The sequence below is a fragment of the Magnolia sinica genome, chromosome 9 (genome assembly GCF_029962835.1).
Source record: "Magnolia sinica isolate HGM2019 chromosome 9, MsV1, whole genome shotgun sequence".
Taxonomy (NCBI): Eukaryota; Viridiplantae; Streptophyta; class Magnoliopsida; order Magnoliales; family Magnoliaceae; genus Magnolia; species Magnolia sinica.
In genome coordinates, this window is record NC_080581.1 from 71,772,852 (window position 1) to 71,792,367 (window position 19,516).

Consider the following 19,516-nt stretch of genomic DNA (forward strand, 5'->3'; position numbering starts at 1 on the left):
GTTACATACTCATTCATTTATTCATTCACTATACACTCGGGCTGATGGTGTGCAACTATTTGTTATGTGTACTTTTGAAATGACCAGAATTTTGGTTGGGGCACGCGACTAACCTGAGATCAAAGTTTACCACATTGAGTCTGACTATCCAAATTTAGGTATGAGACTAGTTTGGATAGAAGTCCCTTGTGGTGGACCCCGTAGCCTGCGATACTACGTACTATCATCCTGACTTCACACTCCAGTTTGGTCATTTCATTCGCATCGTATATTGCATTGCATCCTTAGTACATAACATTTAGTTTATTATACTTCTGTATTACATAACCTATTTAAGGTTGATGGTATTCGTGGACTCGGTATCTGACATTTGGCTTACTATGTCTCTGCGTTGCATGCTGATCTACATTGCTTCCTCAGTATATGATATTGGTTTATTATATTTTTGCATCGCATAGCCTGCATAACGCTGATGATATTTATGGGCTTAGCAGCATGTTTTCGCATTAATCTGATATTTTATGATTTATGAACTTACTAATATTTCTGATATTGCATTATTTATGGGCTTGTCAGTATTTTCGTTTACTCTGATATTGCTTACTTGGCACTCACCTTTCGTACACACTTTCACCACCTTCTAAGCTTTCTATAAGCTTATGCATGATAGATGCGTGCAGGTGACGTTAGGTCGTAGCAGCATTGAGCTTGGAGCATGCAGTCGCCTTCTAGAGCTTTGATTTCGATATATGTATTTTCATTTCAGTATTGTATTCAACTGTTTATATTAATGGATATGTGATGATGATGTTGCCTTTGCGATTTGGGTAAACTTATGGTTATGCTTCTTATGAGATAAATATACGTTAGGAAATCCTCATTGTAGGATCACAGGATTGGAATCTGGCGTATGAGCGCTGGAAGCCAAGAATGGGGTATTACGGAGGCTGTCGACACCGGATTTGGCGATCGAAATTCTTGTGAGTCCGATTTCCGGATTTGGGGCGTAATACATGCTCACCGGTGTAGTTATGCACGTGCACGCCTTTGCACCCGTGTCATGGGTGTCTAATCCGAACGGTCCATGTGATGCGAAATAGGAAACTGTTTTCATTTTTCATGGCCCACCAGAGTTTTAGATCAAAGTAAAAATTGGACCCGAGGTGTTTCATGAGGTGCTGCTTCATATGGACGGTTCAAATTTTAGATTCAAATCACGTATAATGTCTGGCACAAGATGCTTCGACCCATTTAGTAACATAGTCTACGACGAGCAATATATATATATATATATATATATATATATATATATATATATATATATATATATATATATATATATATATATCAAAATGACTTTCCATCCAAAGGGGCTGATGATACTAGGGAAAAAAAATGCATAGGTTTGAGTTGAGATACTAAGGGCGTGTTTGGGCAGTGGGATTAGAAGGGATTAGGTGGGATGAAATTGCATCTGGTCCAGTGCCAGTTCCACTTCATGTTAGGGAAGAATGGGAAAGCTGTAGATGGAATTGCGTTGGCTCTCATGCTAATTTCACTCAATGTTAGCAAGTTGTGTAGGTCCCACCATGATGTGTGGGCTATATCCACACTGTCCACCCATTTTTTGAGATTATTTTAGAGCATGGGCCAAAAAATAAGGTAAATCTAAAGCTCAAGTGGTCCCCACCATAGAAAGCAATGGGGATTGAATAATTACCGTTGAAAACTTTTTTGGGGCCACATAAGTTTTGCATCTGCCTCATTTTTAAGCCCATGCCATAAAATGAGGTTACAAAACAAATGAACGGGTTAGATATAACGCATTCGTGTTATTCTCAATAATTTTAAATGATGGTGAGTATATCCATTCAATGTACCACGGCGTTACCAACAGAGTATTATCCCTTGGCAACAGGGGACAATCCCAGCCATGGGTAATAATTATGTTTTTTTGAATCCCATCCCACTTAATCCCTTCTAATCCTACCGCCCACACACGCCCTAAGAGGGTAGCATTGTGGTACAACGCGCCGCCAGTTACTGGAGCCCGTTGCATCAACTATCTTGCACCATCTTTTGAAAAATGCCTCTCTTTCGGATCATGTCCCTCCTTACCTAAGAAGTGGGACAGGTAGCTCACGCATTCATTGAACCTATGGCATGAATGTTTATTTCATTCCAAACCTCTTTACTTTAGTTCTAAAAATCACATTTAACATATGATCCTAACCATTTGATTAATCAACATAGATTGTATAGTTATAGTTCAAGATGTTCATGATTAAGGTAAAGTGAAACTGAATTTAAAAGAGTAATGATTACTTAGTCTTTAATTGTAATTGTGTCCTGGCATCATATATATTTAACATATTCAACTCTAACGATGAATTGATGAATTTATAATTTATATTACTGTTGCTATTGAAAAACCAATCAAATCTAAAACTGTCAAATCAATTTGAATGCATGCAGACAATATGTACCATCAAAATCATGGGGCCCATCTTTAATGGAGCATATATATATATATATATATATATATATATATATATATATATATATATATATATATATATATATTCTGAAAATCAAAGTAATTTGACAATCCTAGCCATCTGATTTATGGCCATAAAAATGAACACGTAAGAAGAAAATGACCAGTGTTCTAAATTCATTGGGTGAAATGAGATGGTTGGTATTGTTCGATGGTCGACGTGATTTTCAGATTATGCTCCCTCTACAACAGGGCCACGATTTCAACGGTCTAGGTTAGCTCAAATGTGCACCACATATATGAGTTGAGACAATTTCAACTGTAGCCATTGCATATAAGAGCCTACCATACAGTGATATCCGTTGGCAGTGTAGCACGCGAGAAACAAGTTATAATGAGGTTCGAGAGATTTCAAAGGCATTTTCTGTCCGATCCAGAGAGTGGGACCCACCGATCCTGTTGGGACCCACCTGGGTGTTAGCCAAGTCGTTATATCTATCCAGAGAAACGCGATGGCTACTTTCATGATGTTGGGGTTTTCTTTAAAGCACACGTGCTAACATTGTACATGTGTGTAAGATGCAGGCCATTCATTAGATGGGGCCAGCTACAAGGCTTGAACATGTCTTGGCCCATAAATGAGGTCTAGTCATCAAGTCGTAGACGTTTGTGCTAACTACAAATCCACTCCGTCCAACCGTTCCTCAAGACCATAATGGTGTAGGAAACCAAAATTCAGGTAGATCCAAAACTTAGGTGGGCCACACCACATGAAACAGAAAGGGTTAAATGTCTACCATTGGAAACTCTGTGGGGACCACAAGTTTTGTATCAGAATGATATTTGTCCCTACGGTTTATGTGAGTGGTAATAACCCTATAAACTGTTTGGATTGCATATAAACATCATGATCTACTCTAGGAAGGTTTCAACGGTGGATGTTTCCATTTTAACTGTTTCGTATGGTGTAGTCCACCTGAGTTTTGAATCTGGCTGATTTTTGGATTCCTGTCCTATCATGGTCTTTTGAAACTGATTAACGGAATGGATTTGTCATGGACATCTCCGTGGGCCCCACATTGGTCACGAACTTCCTGTTGGGGGGAGCGACTTCCATTTTCTTTCAGCATGGATGGCCCACCTAATGAGTGGCCTGGCCCGATTTCTGGGCCGGAACATTATTTACTGATGAGCCCCACCTTATGAAAGGCCTCATTTTGCACACACATGAAAAAGTAGTAAAACATACAATGTCTAATCTGTGGACCCCACCACTCTTGGGAGATATCCAAGCATCTCATATATTTGATGCCCATGAAGTGAACACAAAAACATCTCTAGAGGTGGGCATCGAGTCGAGTTGGACCGGATTGGGTCTAACTCGACTCGATCCGATTTTTCAAGAACCTGACTTGAACTCGATTCGATTTTGGACCGAGTCCAGCAGAGCTGACTTGATCCGATCCAAATCCTTGCTAGCCTGACCCGAACCGAGTTCGACTTGGTTTGGGAAACCAAATCGAGTCGGATCAAGTTGAGTTTAGGGAGAGAGGGAGAGAAAGGAGGAGAGAAAGAAGGAGGGAAAGGAGGAGAGAAGGAAGGAGAGGAGGGAAATCAAGAGAGAAAGAGGGAGAGAAAGGAGGAGAGATGGGTGGTGCAACGCCTCCTTCGGGTAGAGAAAGAGGGGTTAGAGTTCGTTTGGATTTTGGATCAGATCAGTCCGGATTGATCACGATCCCAACTCGATCCGATGTACGATCGAATCTGAGTGGTCCTACTCGATTCGCATCGATCCAGGCCTTCGGTTCAGTTTGGATTGAGTCAGATTCGTCGGATCGGGTCAGATTCTGCCTAACTCTAAACATCTCCATTGAACAATTGGACTTGTGCACGGTGATAACGGCGTACCATTGATGTGGAACCCCAAGTAGAAATGTCTATAACCCAAAGAGCAAGACAATGCAGCTGTTGTACCCACAGTCAATCCATGTCCTGGTCCACTAGATAAATGGTCTCAAATATCGCAATCAACATACATATTGCCATGTGTACCATAATCAGGACACTCACTAAAACTTCCACTTAGAGAGGAGCATCTCTTAAGGTCCTTATTCATGCCTTGCAAGAGTTTCAACACAAGGTCATTGATTTGAGTACACATTGTGGTGAAATATTACTATGGTATGAGTGTATGGGTGTGCATGTAAAAAAGTAAAAAAATAAATAAGTAACGTCTCTTATACACACACCATAGTTCAACTCCACTCGATGTCCAGATGAGTCAAGTTAAGCGTAGACTCAACCCATCATTTTAGATTATAAGTAGGCTTAAGTAGACTAAGTAGCGGGGATTGAACACCTATTGTTGAAAACTTCTCATGGGCCACAAAAGTTTTGGATTGAGATGATATTTGTATTTTCCCTTCATCCAAGTCTATATGACCTTATGAAAAGGTTGGATACAATGGGCCCTAGGAATGTTCCAATGGTGGGCATTGTTAGCACTGCTACTTCCTATGGTTTGGTCCACTTGAGCCTTAAATTTGCCTCATTTTTGAGCTCATATCCTAAAATGGTATGAGAAAGATGGACAAATGCTGTGGATAAAATCAATACAGGGTGGATTCTCAAAGCCCTAGCTTGTCCTGAGCTTTGGGACAGGTAGGGGTAATTTGTGGATTGGGTACTAGTACCCCACTTGTCCCTGAGCTCGGGACAAGCTGGGCATCTAAAGGGCCATCATGATGTATGGGTTTTATCTATGTTGTTCATCCATTTTTCTGTATCACTTTAGGTTACAAGTCCAAAAATGAGATAGATCCAAGGCTCAAGGGGACCACACAATGGTTATTAAACGACTATTGTTGAAAACTTCTTAAGGCCACAAAAGTTTTGGATCAAGCTGATATTTGTTTTTTCCCTCCATCGAAGTCTATATGACCTTATGAAAATGTTGGATCGCAAATAAACATCATGATGGGCCATAGGAAGGTTTCCATGGTTTGTGTCAGTATCACCGCAGCTTCCTGTGGTGTGGTCCACTTTAGCCTTAGATCTGCATCAATTTTGAGCTTATATCCTAAAATGGCATGAAAAAGCGGATGGATGGTGTGGATAAAATCCATACATCACAGTGGACCCTCATAGCCCGAGCCTATCCCGAGCTCTGGACAAGCTAGGCCTATGAGGGGCCGCCTTGACATATGGGTTTTATCCACACTCTCCATCCATTTTGTTATATCATTTTAAGTTACAAGTCAAAAAATGAGACAAATCCAAGGCTAAATTACACCACACAGTGGGGATTAAATTGCTATTGTTGAGAACTTCTTATGGGCTACCTAAGTTTTGGATCAACTAGATAATTGTGTTTTCCCTTCATCCAGGTATGTGTCGAAGGCCCAACTAATTCTTGTGGTGTTCCAGGTCACCGCTGATGACATCAGTTAACATTAGCCGAGAAAAAACTCATAAAAGTAAAGGAAATACATAGGGATTTCCAAATATACATATTTCTAGTACACTGATTTTCTCTCACCATGATATATGTGTTAGATCTAGATATATGTGTTAGATCTACACTGTCTATCCATTTTGCCAAATCATTTTAGGGCACAAGCCCAGAAACAAGGCAGATGCAAAGCTTAAGTGGACCACAAGACAGAAAGAAGCCGTTTATCCATTTTGCCAAATCATTTTAGGGCACAAGCCCAAAAACAAGGCAGATACAAAGCTTAAGTGGACCACAAGACAGAAAGAAGCACGGATTGAATGACTACCATTGAAACTTTTTTAGGGTCCACCATGACATTTATTTTCCATCTAACCTGTGGACCCACTGTGGTGCATGTTTTAATCCAGGCGGACCATTCATTCTACTAACTCATTTTAGGGCATGATCCCAAGATTGAAGGATATCCAAAGCTCAAATGAACCATAGAGCAATGGGAATTGAAAACCTATCATAAAACGCGCGCATTGGGGCACATAAGTAATTTAGGATAAGGTGGCTATGTGTTTTCCCTTCACCCAGGTCTTTATAACCTTATTAATAAGTTGGATAGCAAATAAATATCATGGTGAGCCTTAAGAAAGTTTTGATGATGGGTGTCATTGTCTGATTGCTTTATGTGGCATGGTCCACTTGAGCTTTGGATCTGCCTTGTTTTTGAGCTGATGTGTTAAAATGATCTTATAAAATGAATTGGTGGCACATATAAAACACATACATCATTGTGGGGTCCATACAAGTTTACCACATTAACACATCATTGTTATGTTCCACTGTAATATTGATAGCTTTGGCAGTAGTAGGAAGAAAGATACAACAGCAGAGGTATAAAATTTGCTGTTATAGATTCCTTATAGTGGTTGATATTTATTTTTGCCCCTAAATTTTATAATTACAGGATATTGTTATTGTAGTAACTACACAGTTACAGTCTAAAGTAAAGAGCCGTAGAATACGAAAACACGCGTGAGCTAATACTTTTCAGTTGACAGCATCCGCGATCATGAGCAGTGACGTTTAGGGCGTGTTTGATTTTCTAAATCATGGGTAGATACGCGTGCAAATGGGGTAATCATTATTTCCCCGGGGTAAATGCGGCCTGTAACCAATGCTTGATTTGATGGTTACTTTTTGCGCTCTAAAAGTGAGGACCCGCCAAATATATTTGGGTCCCCCCCTTGATGTACGTGGCTTATCCACACGGTCCATCTGCTATGCCAGATAAATTTAGGGGTTGACCAAAATAATGAGGCTGATACAAAGTTCAAGTGAACTACACTTACATGATTTAGGGAATCGAACATCTACCGTTAAAAACTTATTGGCTCCATTGTTTCCTCTAGCATGGGTCACTTGAGTGTTGGATCAGCCTCATTTTTTAGCTCATGCCTTAAAATTTTATGTTAAAATGGATTGATGGCGAAAATATATCGTATGTATCGCGGTGGGGCCCAAAAGTTTAAACCAGTCTTTTTGGCTCAGTCTTTGAAACTGAAATGAAGTGCAATTTTAAATGGGGTGAAGAAATGATAATTGCTAATTCACCAGCATTTACACGTAATTTCAAAAATCAAATAGGCCCTTGAGAAGAGGATCATCCGATTTTATGTATCATTTTATTGCATGATATTAAAAAGATGAAGCAGATTCAAATTTTAGGTGGATCACACCACAGAAACGATGGTGATCGAATAAGCAACATCAAAATCTTCTAAGGGCTAACCAAATGTTTACTTGCCATTTTAACCTGATGATAAGGTCACAATGACATGGATGAAATGACCACACAGCCAAATCGCAACAGCAGCTTGGTCTCACTTCGGGAACATTTTCGGGGTTCACATTCTGCAAGCCGATTCGATACTTATCAGGTTGACTCAATGGTGGGGTGCCTCGGTGAACTACTCCAACAACTCTACAGCCCACAAACTTGTCCCTTGCATTATTCTCTGGGCCATCTGGAAGTGTTGAAATGTGGCTAGATTCGACGGGCAGATCGTCGGAGTTCCATCAGTGATGGCTCGGGCTAGATGGTGGATGGCCTACATCGTTGGGGAGGGGATGGTCCCTTCGAGCAGCCATCCCAACCCCCTGCTTTCTATGGTTGGAAACCTTGGTCCCCAGCAGTGGCTGCGCGGCGTGCGGGCTGGGCTCAGGGCGAGCTGTCAGTCCAGGGTAGTTAGATGGAACAAACCCCCAATGGGCTGGGTAAAGGTGAATGTGGATGGGGGGTTGCATGGCAATCCCGGTCCCTCCGGCGGTGGGGACATTTGTAGAGGAGACAAAGGAAACTTTTTGTTTGCTTTCGAGTCGGGCTATGGAGTGGGGTCTAACGTGAACGCCGAGTTAAGGGTGATCCTGGATAGTATGGTGCAGTGTACGTTGAGAGGTTTTCGAAGGGTGGTAGTTGAGTTGGATTCGCTTCTTGTGATCGACATCCTCCGCAGGGCTTCGTCCCCTGGCTGGAAATGGGGTTACTAGATCTCGAGGATTGAGCACTTAAAGAAAAGAGGGGAGTTCCTTTTTGAACATATTTGCAGAGAAGGCAATGCGGCGGCTGATGCATTGGCTCGGGCTGGGAGCTCGGATCAACAATCCCGTCTTCTTACCAATTTCCAGGACCTCCCGCTGCAGGTTCGGGGTCTCTGTTTTCTCAACAAGGCGGGATTGGGTTCGGTCAGGGTAGGGAGTGACTGACGGTTTTGTTTTTTTGGTTTTTTTTTTTAAGCCTCATTGCTCTTGGTGGCCTCATTTATGATAGGTTCCCCCAGAATTTTTTCTCTTGAGGGGAACCCGAATGTAATTATCCCTCAAATGAAATGATATCAGTTTTTTTTTTTTTTAAATAAAATAAATTAAAAATGACCACACAGATATCAGATTGATCCAAAACTTTTGTAGCCCGAGATAAGTTTTTAATGCTCAATCGCCATTTTCTTGTGATATGTTACACCTAAGAATTTGATGTACTTCATTTTTTAAATCATGTCCTGAAATAATCTTTAAAAACGGATGGATGGGGTAGATGTAGGGTCCATATATCACGGTTGGTCCCACTGTCAGGAATCTATCCACTGCGCCCGCTTTTCTCCTGCAAGAGCCTTCGGCATGAAGTTCCTGGACAAGGATGTTGGTAGAAAATCCACCCTGTCCATCTGTGTTTCTAGATCATTTTAGTGTATGCCACCAAACAGGAGTTAGAGACAAAACTCAACTCGGTCACACGAGAGGGAAAATTGGGGAAAGAAATGCCTACTGTTGAAACCTTCAAGGGCTCCACCTTGATGTTTATATGCCATCCAAACCGTTTATAAGGTCATTACAACTAGGACTAAGGGAAAAACTAAATGTTTATCCTGATACAAGACTTTCATGGCCACAAAAATGTTTCAACGGAACTCACTAAATCACCACTGTTTCCTCTCGTGTGGCGTACTTAAGCTTTGGATATACCTCACTTTTGGTCACATGTCCTGAAATTATCTCAAAAAACGGATGGACGGGTGGATTTGTGGATTTGTCACGAATATCTGGGTAGGCCCCACCCAGCATCTTTGGGCAGGAACTTCCTGCGAGAGGCTTCGGCGGGAAATCCGCGTCCGCCGAACTTGGATTGTATAGGGTGGAACATAGCAACGGGCGTGTTGACGTGTCAAACTTTTGTAGGTCCATGAACACAAACGATCCGCGCTTACTCAAAAGGCATCAACAGTACCACCTCTATATACAGACATGCACGTACATGTACAGTACATGCACACACGTGCATGAAGATGCATTATGCCTGGAGTATCTTATCAATGGATATAAACTGCTTAGTCCATGAAAATCAATGATAATAGCATTTTCGTTAGCTTTGCTGAAGTGGGACTCTTCCCTAGCCTTTTTCATTCTATAACATCCCTCTCTCTCAACAAACACTCTCAACGCTTCTTCTTCTTCTTCTTCTTTAAATTTAATTCCTGCCCATTCCAGTTCAAAAGTCAGGTCATGGAGCCGGGTGCAATTGCTGACCTCCAACATTAAGCGCCCATGAATCCAACCGTCCACCCAGCTCAGTTTACTAATATGCAAAACAATACATCCACCTTTCATTTCAGCAGATTCTTCGGTCTACATCCTTCGCCCTCTTTCCAAACTCCACTCTCAGCAACAACTCTACTTTGTGAAACTATAATGCGGAATAGAATATGCATCAAGCATGGAGATTAAATAATATAAATGAAGCATACTTATTGAAAAGCTTTTGCCAGGAGATGGCTGAAATCTTCCGCACCTTACACCCTCAAAAAAAGCACACTTTGATGGAAAGAAGAAAGCTTCAGATATATGTTGGCTCAAAGACCCAACTATGTTTAAATAGTTATGGGAGGGAGGAGTTTGTAACCCATCGAAAACGAGAACGCCATGTGTGTAACAAAACGTGGTGCACCACGCCTACACAAATTAGAGACTGATCACATCTTTAGTGGAGTCCACTGGTATCCAACTCTTAGGGAGATCTAAACCGTTAATCAATTAGGCCCACCTTATAGAAATTCTTATATTATTCCACTTGGGCTACATTGAATAATGTCAAGATTTAATTTTGAAAATATTTTAAAAAAATGTTTTAATTTTGAAGAAAACATCTGAACAGCTAACCAATGCAATTAGTGGATAATACGAGCAACGCTTCTATAATTTTGTCCATCAAAATTATTGGTATTGAATCGTGGTAGCTATCACAATATTTAATCTTGACGAAGTGAGACTAAACATCGTCATTGGAGGTGGGCATCGAGCCGAGTCGAGTTGAGGTGGGCCAAGCTTGGCTTGGCTTGTCTATGGTGTACTCGAGTTCGAGCTCGAGCTCAACATTGAAGCTTGACTTGTTTGCCAAAGCTGTCGAGTTGAGTTCGAGTCGAGCTAGTGGTTCGAGTCGAGTCGAGTTTACCTCGAGTTGAGCTCGAGCTTGTTGGGTGAGAGAGTAATGGATTCTGTTCTTGATCCTCCTTCATTGATGAAAATTCAAAAATCTTATGATAATAAAAGCAAAACTCAATGAAAAAATCAAACAAAGCTTCGAATCAAATGAGGAAACCTGTAAAAACCGATCTGTTTTTGATCTTTTTCCACCACCAGAAATCTAAGTACTAAAAAAGAAACAGAGCAGAACACAGATTAGAAATTCAAGAGCTCTAGCCAATCAGATCATCGGATTTTCTTGAAGCTCTAACAAATCTGAAAAGAACCCATCTTGAATTTCTTGGGTTTCTCGCCTAAGAAGTATATCTCAAGAGATTGAAATCATACTATTGTGGAGCTGAAATGAAAACTGGTAGTGGTGGTCGGGGCGGGCGTGTGGCTGGCAGTGGGCAGAGAAAGAGAAGAAAGGAAAATGGAAGGGAGTGTGTACGGTCGGGTAGATATTCTAAGGTTTGTTTTTTATTTTTTTTATCTTTAAGTTTAAACTTAAAACTTATATTAATATAATATATATAATATTTAATATATTTATTAACCGAGCCGAGTCAAGCTCGAGTTCAAATGCCCCCTGGTCGAACTTGGCTTGAACTCAACTTGAGCTTCAAATAATTAGCTTGGCTCGGTCGAATCGACCATTCAAGCCGAGTCAATTCAAGCTTACTCGAGCCGAGTCAAGCGAGCTTTTCGAGGTAGCTTGACTTGTGAACAGCCCTAATTGTCATGAATACCACTAATCTTTTTTGTTTTTTTTAAAACACACGCACACACCCCCACACACTCACGCCGTAGTGGGATTTCCCCGCCTATTGATGCTTGAACCCTTGACCGGGTGTTGAAACTCTTGAGAGTCTACCACCTGAGCAAGAGTAAGGATCTGAATACCACCAACCTTAACAATATGGATCAAGCTGATATTTATGTGGTCCCTTCATCCATGTCATTGTGAACTTATCACCAGGTTGGATGACAAATAAACATTCTGGTGGCCCCCATGAAGTTTTTAATAGTGGGTATTCAATCACCACTGTTTCATGTGGCATGGTCCACCTCATATTTTGATGTGCTTCATTTTTTGGATCATGCCTTAAAATGAGTTGTAAAATGGATGAACGTTTGGTGTGGATGTAAGGCACATAGATCAAGGTGGGCAGCTCACAATCAAGGATCCTCCCAACTCGGTGGATTCTAGGATCCACCAAAGCCACGACCAGAAGCATGGGTGGAATTAGAGCGGGCCACCCTTGTCAGGGGACACTAAGCAATAACTTTTTAAAGGGAGGTTCCATAGGGAGCGGTTTAGGTGCACCCCGGGCTTCACCCAAGACAATGCGGTGTTACTGGAGGCCCATTTTGATGCATGTATTCTTTATTCATGCCATGCATCTATTTTGAAAGATCTTTTTAGGCATGGCACAAAAAACGAAGAAGATACAAATCTCAATGAATCATATGCTATAGGAAATAATAGTGATTGAATGCCCTACCATTAAAAATTTCTTAGGCCCCACTTTAACGTTTCCATGTTATTTGTTTGCCATCCAACCTAAACAAATATTAGCTTGATCCAAAACTTTTGTGGTTCATTAATAGTCAATCACCTATTTGTTATGATATGGTTCATTTAAGATTTGGATCTGCCTCATTTTAACCCTGCAAAAAGGACCTCACAGTAAGGGCCAATCTGTCCTGGGTGAAGCCGGGCTGCAAATGGTCCGCTCCCATTTATAGAGCCATGCTGATATGGAAACAGGAGGCGGCGGCGGAACGGTGATGATGGTGGCAGCTGTGGTTATAATCCATGACCATAAGAAGTAAAAACATCTAAAAAGGCTTTTCACTAAAAATGGAAATGGCACCAGTTCTGTATTTTCCGGAGGGGATCCAGGACGGCTACATTCTGCAGGAATTCGTCTTTTTCTTTTTTTCACGGGAAATGATGAGACCAGTAACATAACTAGGATTCCATAACCCAAAATGACCCTTCAAATATGATTCTCGACAACTTTTGAAATTGAAATTCATGGGAATGGTTTCATATTTTCAGTGATATGTGGGGTTGTTTTCAGAATCTCATAGAGAACTTAAAAAAAGGAAGAAGATAAAAACGATGGAAAAATAAGGGTTCAAGAGAACATAAATTTCTAATAGTGTGAACGGAAGTAGAAAAGGATGATCATCAAAGCTAATCACAATTCCTAACTAAATGCAGTCGGCTGCATGAATCTTGTGCCACTATTCCACCATATGCATCTTCAGTTAAATTATAGGGCATCAAATCTTTATTGACTAGCTCCAGCAAATCCTTTTGCATAGGGCATCAAATCTTTATTGACTAGCTCCAGCAAATCCCTTTTGTACATTCCCCTATGCCTGCCTTTTTAAAACCTTCAACTTAATTAACTCGCTCCCAATTGCTATAGCTCTTGGTTACAGTTAAGCATGTCCAAATCATGAGAGAAAAGTAGAAATGATTGTTTATACTTTTTTTTTTAATTTTTACACACACTCTCGTGGACTAATAAGACACCACCACATGTCTGCATTACATGCCTAACAATGACGCAGGGATGAACGTAATGAGGTAGATCACCGTCTTCCTCAAGGATAACTACTTCGAATCCACAAAGCTTCTCTGGACTCCTCATAGAGACTTCTCGAATCCATGAGGAAAAAAAGTAAGAAAATAGAAATAATATTCTAGAAAATTTGCAAATTGATTGATGTCTGAATAAATGAGTATACACCCCTTTAAATAGGGATACTAAGCCATGGAACAAGTTTTAGAATTAAACTAAACTGAAACTCCTAGAAATTGCGACTTAATATAAGTAGTAAACTTACTATTTATAGATGGTCATGATTCCTACTAGTGTGCATGGTTTTCGGCCAAAAATAGTGTCCTAGTTGGTCAAAGCATGATGTTCCCCTAATTATTCTAAGCACTTTTCATGTTGGGCGCAACTCGTGAAGCCCAACGGATGAAGAGTTATACTCAAACTAAAACTTACTATAAATAGTAAAAACAAAATTAAAAATGGAATTTGACTGTGGATTTGATGGTATTTCACAAATTTGGCATGGGCAACCTAGCAAACGGGATGGATGGCCAAAGTAGCTTGTCTTACTCCAAAATAATATACAGTATGTCCGATAGCTCATTCCGGTTTGCGGGATATGTCCATTTTAAGTTCTGACGATCCAGATCACCTTCGCTTCCGATCTTGCCTTTTTGATTTATCTTGGCCATAAAATTGTCTGCGAGCCGATCTACATCAAATAATGACAGAATCGTACTCACACTCAAGGATAACTTTTGTCTTTATTCTTTCACGACATATTTTTACCATAAATATGGTGGCATAGAACCGTACACACACTTCTAGAGGAGATGAAGCGAAGAGTGATATGTAGTCCTAATTCGTGTGATACATAATCAAAGAAGCATACCCCAACATGTCCACAGAAGACTCAGTAAGGTAAGGATCCAATCACAGATTTAGATATGCTTGGTAAAGTCGTCTCTCATGATCCTTCCAAAATGAGAGATCTTTCCAAAGACGTTTAGAGCTCTCTCAATGATTACGAAGATTTGAAGATTGTACCAATATCAATGCGAATGAAAACTAATGAATTGAATCTCGATCTGAATCCAGTAGAACCAATTCTACTAGCTACAAAATATTCACAGTCACGATAAAGGGAGATTTAAAAATGATTTGTGACTTAACCGGATCAAGTAAGATTGATCCCTAAAGAGTCACAAATCTCTATAGTCACGCTAGCAAGAGATCCAAAAATAGTTTTAGATTCATGGATATCTCTTGTAGGAAGAGCATGTAAAAATTTATAGTAGCAAAGGATCTTGAACCAATAAGAAAACCCGCGAGAGTTTTGCTGGCTTTAATTAAAAGCTATAAAATGAGAATGCGATGAAGAGTTCGAGGCCCATGCCAAACATAATCTATCTTTATAGTCTATCCTTTTATCTTAGCCTAACTTTTGTTTTAGATCAGATTGCTATCGTCCATCACCATTGCTACGTTACACTTAAGAGTAGGATAAATATCCAAAACCTTTTGTTGTTAGATCATGATCAACCGAGTCCTTATTTGGAAGATCAAACATCTTGGTCATATCTTACTGACCATTCGCTTAGATAATCCATCCATACAGGTGGTTTAGGTGTTTGTCTCTTGTTTTATTTTTCTGCTTTAGTTTTATTTATTACTCTGATGATTGTATTGAGCATCAATTATAAATTAATAAAAATCAACATTATTTTTACCCTTTGCTATTTTAGTTTGTTCATTCGCTTCTTTGAAAAATACATTGGCTGTAATTACTGGTGAAAGAACAAATCTCTAAGACACAAAGTAAAAAGAATCTATCAGGAAGGACCAACTCCTACCATTTTACAAATCACCTAATCGTTGTTACAACTAGTGGTTGATTATAGAATTCTGTCTTAAACAGTCCATCTCAATATAGGGGCATGCACCAACATTCAATCAAACATTAAGTGGAGTACAACTTTGGCATGCCTACATTTTCCTAATCGCACACTAAAATGAGTAAAGTGCCCCACTAACACATGCGGCCCATATTTGATTAAATTAAGCAAACAACAATAACATCCAAAAATTATCAAATGTCACTATAGTAGTACTAGATTATCATGATACTATAAAAAAACTAGAAAATCATTCAAAAATATCACTTTCAAATGATTCCAAGAGGATATTGCTATGTTTTCAAAATGTTGGAGATTATTTTTCTCACAATGTAACCAATTTTCGTTAGACTGGGTGACTTCTTCACAGCCACACATTTCCCTTTTCCATGGAACATTGGTTTGAGTGTGACATCCTACAAGTTCCACCACAGTTTGGAATCATTTCAACTAAGGCTAGTTACGGGGTTTGGTTGCTATGAGAATTTAGTGGGCTTCTCATAGCCACACATTTCCCTTTTCCATCCAACATTGGTTTGAGTATGACATCCGACAAGTTCCAACTCAGCCGGAATCATTTCAACTCTGGCTAGTTTTGGGGTTTGGTTGCCCCTGAACGGATTAAGTGTTACCTGGGTAACACCTTAGTGGGTGCTACCCTAACCATGTGGGTCTCACCTTGATGAATTTTTTATACATCCATGCCGTCCATCTATTTTCCACCTTATTTTTAGAATGTAATACCAAAATTTTAAGAAGATCCAAATCTCAGGTGGACCACACCATTAGAAACAGTAATAAATGAAAATTAAAAGCTTTTTGTGAGCCACAAAGGTTTTGGGTCAAGCTGATTTTTATATTTTACCTTCATCCAGATCTGGTTGACTGATTTACAGGTGGATGAAAAAAAATATCATGGGTGGCTTTCTCGTAGCCACACATTTGGGTATCAAAGTTCCCTTTTCCTATAAACATTGGTTTGAATGTGACATCCGCAACTTGTAAATTTTTTTTTTTCTTCTTAGATGTGAATTTGGAACCAAGCAACTCATCCATGATAAACTTTTGCATGCATGCAGGCTAATACGTACCATCAAAATCATGGGGCCCATTTTGAAGGAGCTAAACGGACAATCCTAGCCATCTCGTTTATGGCCGTGTTATTAGAAGAAAATGGCCAGTGTTCCAAATCCAATTGAAATTTGATAACAAAATACCATGCTTTCCAAATCCAGTGGGTGAAATCAGTCAAGATGGTTGACATCTGAAAAACAGATGAACATGATTTTCAGACAATGCTCCATCTATAACAGGGCCAGGATTTCTACGGTCTAGATTGGCCCAAATGTACACCACATACGTTGGCAATCTAGCATGCGAGAACAAGTCATAATAAGGTCTAAGAGAATTCCAAAGGCTTTTTCGGTCCGATCCAACAGTGCGATTTTTGTAATTTAGTTATTTACTCAGAGACCCTCAAGATATCGTATGTAGGGCCCAGCCTTGGGGATCAAAGCCATCCATCCGGGAGATCTCAAGATACATGGCCCACGTAGAAAAAATATCATCGATTGGATTCTGTTGGCCGTGGGACGCAGTCTGCATACAACGAGAAAATTAGGATCATGATCGGCATACAAAGGTCAATTTAAGGCGGCCACTTGCAGCATGCAAAAGCAGACGGCTAGGAATATCGATGGTGTGACATCTGTGCCGATTCGATCCACCAATCCTCTCTCATAAGCGATAATATTTATTGTACGTTTTATTATGTTGGAACCCACCTGGGTGGTAGCTTAGTCATCATGGGCTAATCTCGTGATGTTTGTTGTTGATGTCTCGAATCTTTCGGCAACATGGTTTGTCAATGCTATTGACAGACCATTCGATGCCATCGACAGCGGCTCGATGCCTCCAACAGTTGCTCGATGTCATTGGAAAAATCTGGAAATCTCATGATTGGTCGCTGGACACTTTAGGTGCCCTGCTCGATGCCATCTAAATAGGTTCGATGCCATTGACGAGCTGTCAATGACATCAAAGTTTCATCGAAGTGTTATTGATAAAATTCAAAAAATACATGTTTAGTCTCTGAAATGTTTTGGTGTTTAGTTCGATAACATTGAAGAGCCGTCAAAGTTGTCATTGAACGATCGCGCAAGGTTACACAGAGTTGCGTAAGTGTGGGATTTGTTTCATATTTCGATTGTGATTCCCCTAGAGGCTCTATATATGGGTGTAATTGGGAATAAGGTGTATCCAAGAGCTTTCTAATTCGTTCTTAAGTTTTAAGGGTGTAGCTTGGGTGATTCGAGGCTTGTTTGAATCGGGTAATCTGTATCTCTTGTAATTTTTTACTTTCATAGTGCATATCTACCGCTTTATGCCGTGGCTTTTTACCGCAAGGACTTTTTCACATTAAATTAGGAGTCTTTGTTATTGAGCTTGATTGTGCTATTTGAATACTTTGCTTGATTAATCTCTATGCTTCTGCTATTCCTCAACAATGTCAAGGGTTTTCTTCAAAGCAACCGTGCCAACATAGTATATGCATGTAAGATGTAGGCCTTTCATTAGATTGGGCCGTCGACGAGGCCATGTTTGAAAGCAAGGGCTATTTCTACCTTGAAACTCGATTCAGAAAAGACTGATTTAAATATGTTGAGTCTACCGTGATGCGTGTGACATATCCATGCGGTCCATCTGTTTTAGATCGAAAAAATGAGGTGCATCCAAAGCTCAAGTGGCCCACACTATAGGAAATCATGGTCACAAAAGGCTTTTAACATTAGGCATTCAACCCACAGTTTCATGTGGCATGGTCCACTTGAACTTTGGATCTACCTCAAATTTGGGTTCGTGCCCTAAAATCAACTAGCAAAATGGATGGTTGGTGGATAAGCCATATATATATATCACAGTGGGCCCCACATAAAATTTGCACCCACCTCCCTTTTAGTATAAAAAAGTAAGCTAATTATTGTGGCATAGAAAAAAAAGTGTTAGGATTATATTACTAATTAATCATTACTCATTTACATTTATTTACCTGCATTAACATGAGGAAACTGAAAAACAAACACCCCAAATATAGACCATGGTTTTTTACCCTTCATGTTCTTTCAGCACATATGGCTATCTCATAAGTGGCCTAGCTTGATTTCCAGGCGGGAGCATTGTTCACTGAAGAGCCCCACCTTCACAGAAGAGCCCCACCTAATGAATGACCCCAATTTTGCACACACATGAGTAGGAATACACAATGTCTAGTTGGGCTGATTTCAGGGGCGCCGAGTAGATGAGTCTGGGGTACTAGCTTAGTGGGTGAGTCCTGACCATAGGTCTACTTCGATGTATGTGTTGTATATCCATGCATTCGATCCATTTTGTCAACTCATTTTAGGGCAGTCCCAAAAATGAGGCAGATCCAAATCTCAGATGGACCACATAGTAGGAATTGAATTCCTACCATTAAAAACTACTTGGGGCCACAAAAGTTTTGGATGAAGTTGCTATTTTTGTTTTCCCTCCATCCTGGTATGTGTGATCTTGTCAACAGGTAGGATGGCAAATAAATATTACAGTGGACTCTAGGAGGTTCTTAATGGTGGGTGTTCATGTTTTCATGCAGTGTGATCCACCTGGGATTTAGATCTACCTCATTTTTGAGGCCATGCCCTAAAATAATGTGATAAAACGGACAGAAGACATGGATATACAACACATACATTGGGGGGCCTCACACTCAAGGGTCACCCTCATTTCAGATATAGCAGATTAAAAGATGGGTGCCAACCTGTTCATTCAAGTAGCTTACTAGAACTATTAAGAGAGTATCACCTCTTGGACACACCATAATTCAAAAACCCGAAAACCCAACTCAACTCGATGTCCAGATGGCTCAGGTTGACTAGTCGGCTCAACCCAAGTAGTCAACTTTTTTTATTTATTATTTATTTTATTTTTCAATAATGACGTATATTCATATGGAGAAAACAGAGAACTACACATTCGGGCCGGGGCAGGCTATACGCTAACAATCAAGAAAAAATTAAAACTATAACCGACCCCTAATTGAGCCCAGCCCCTC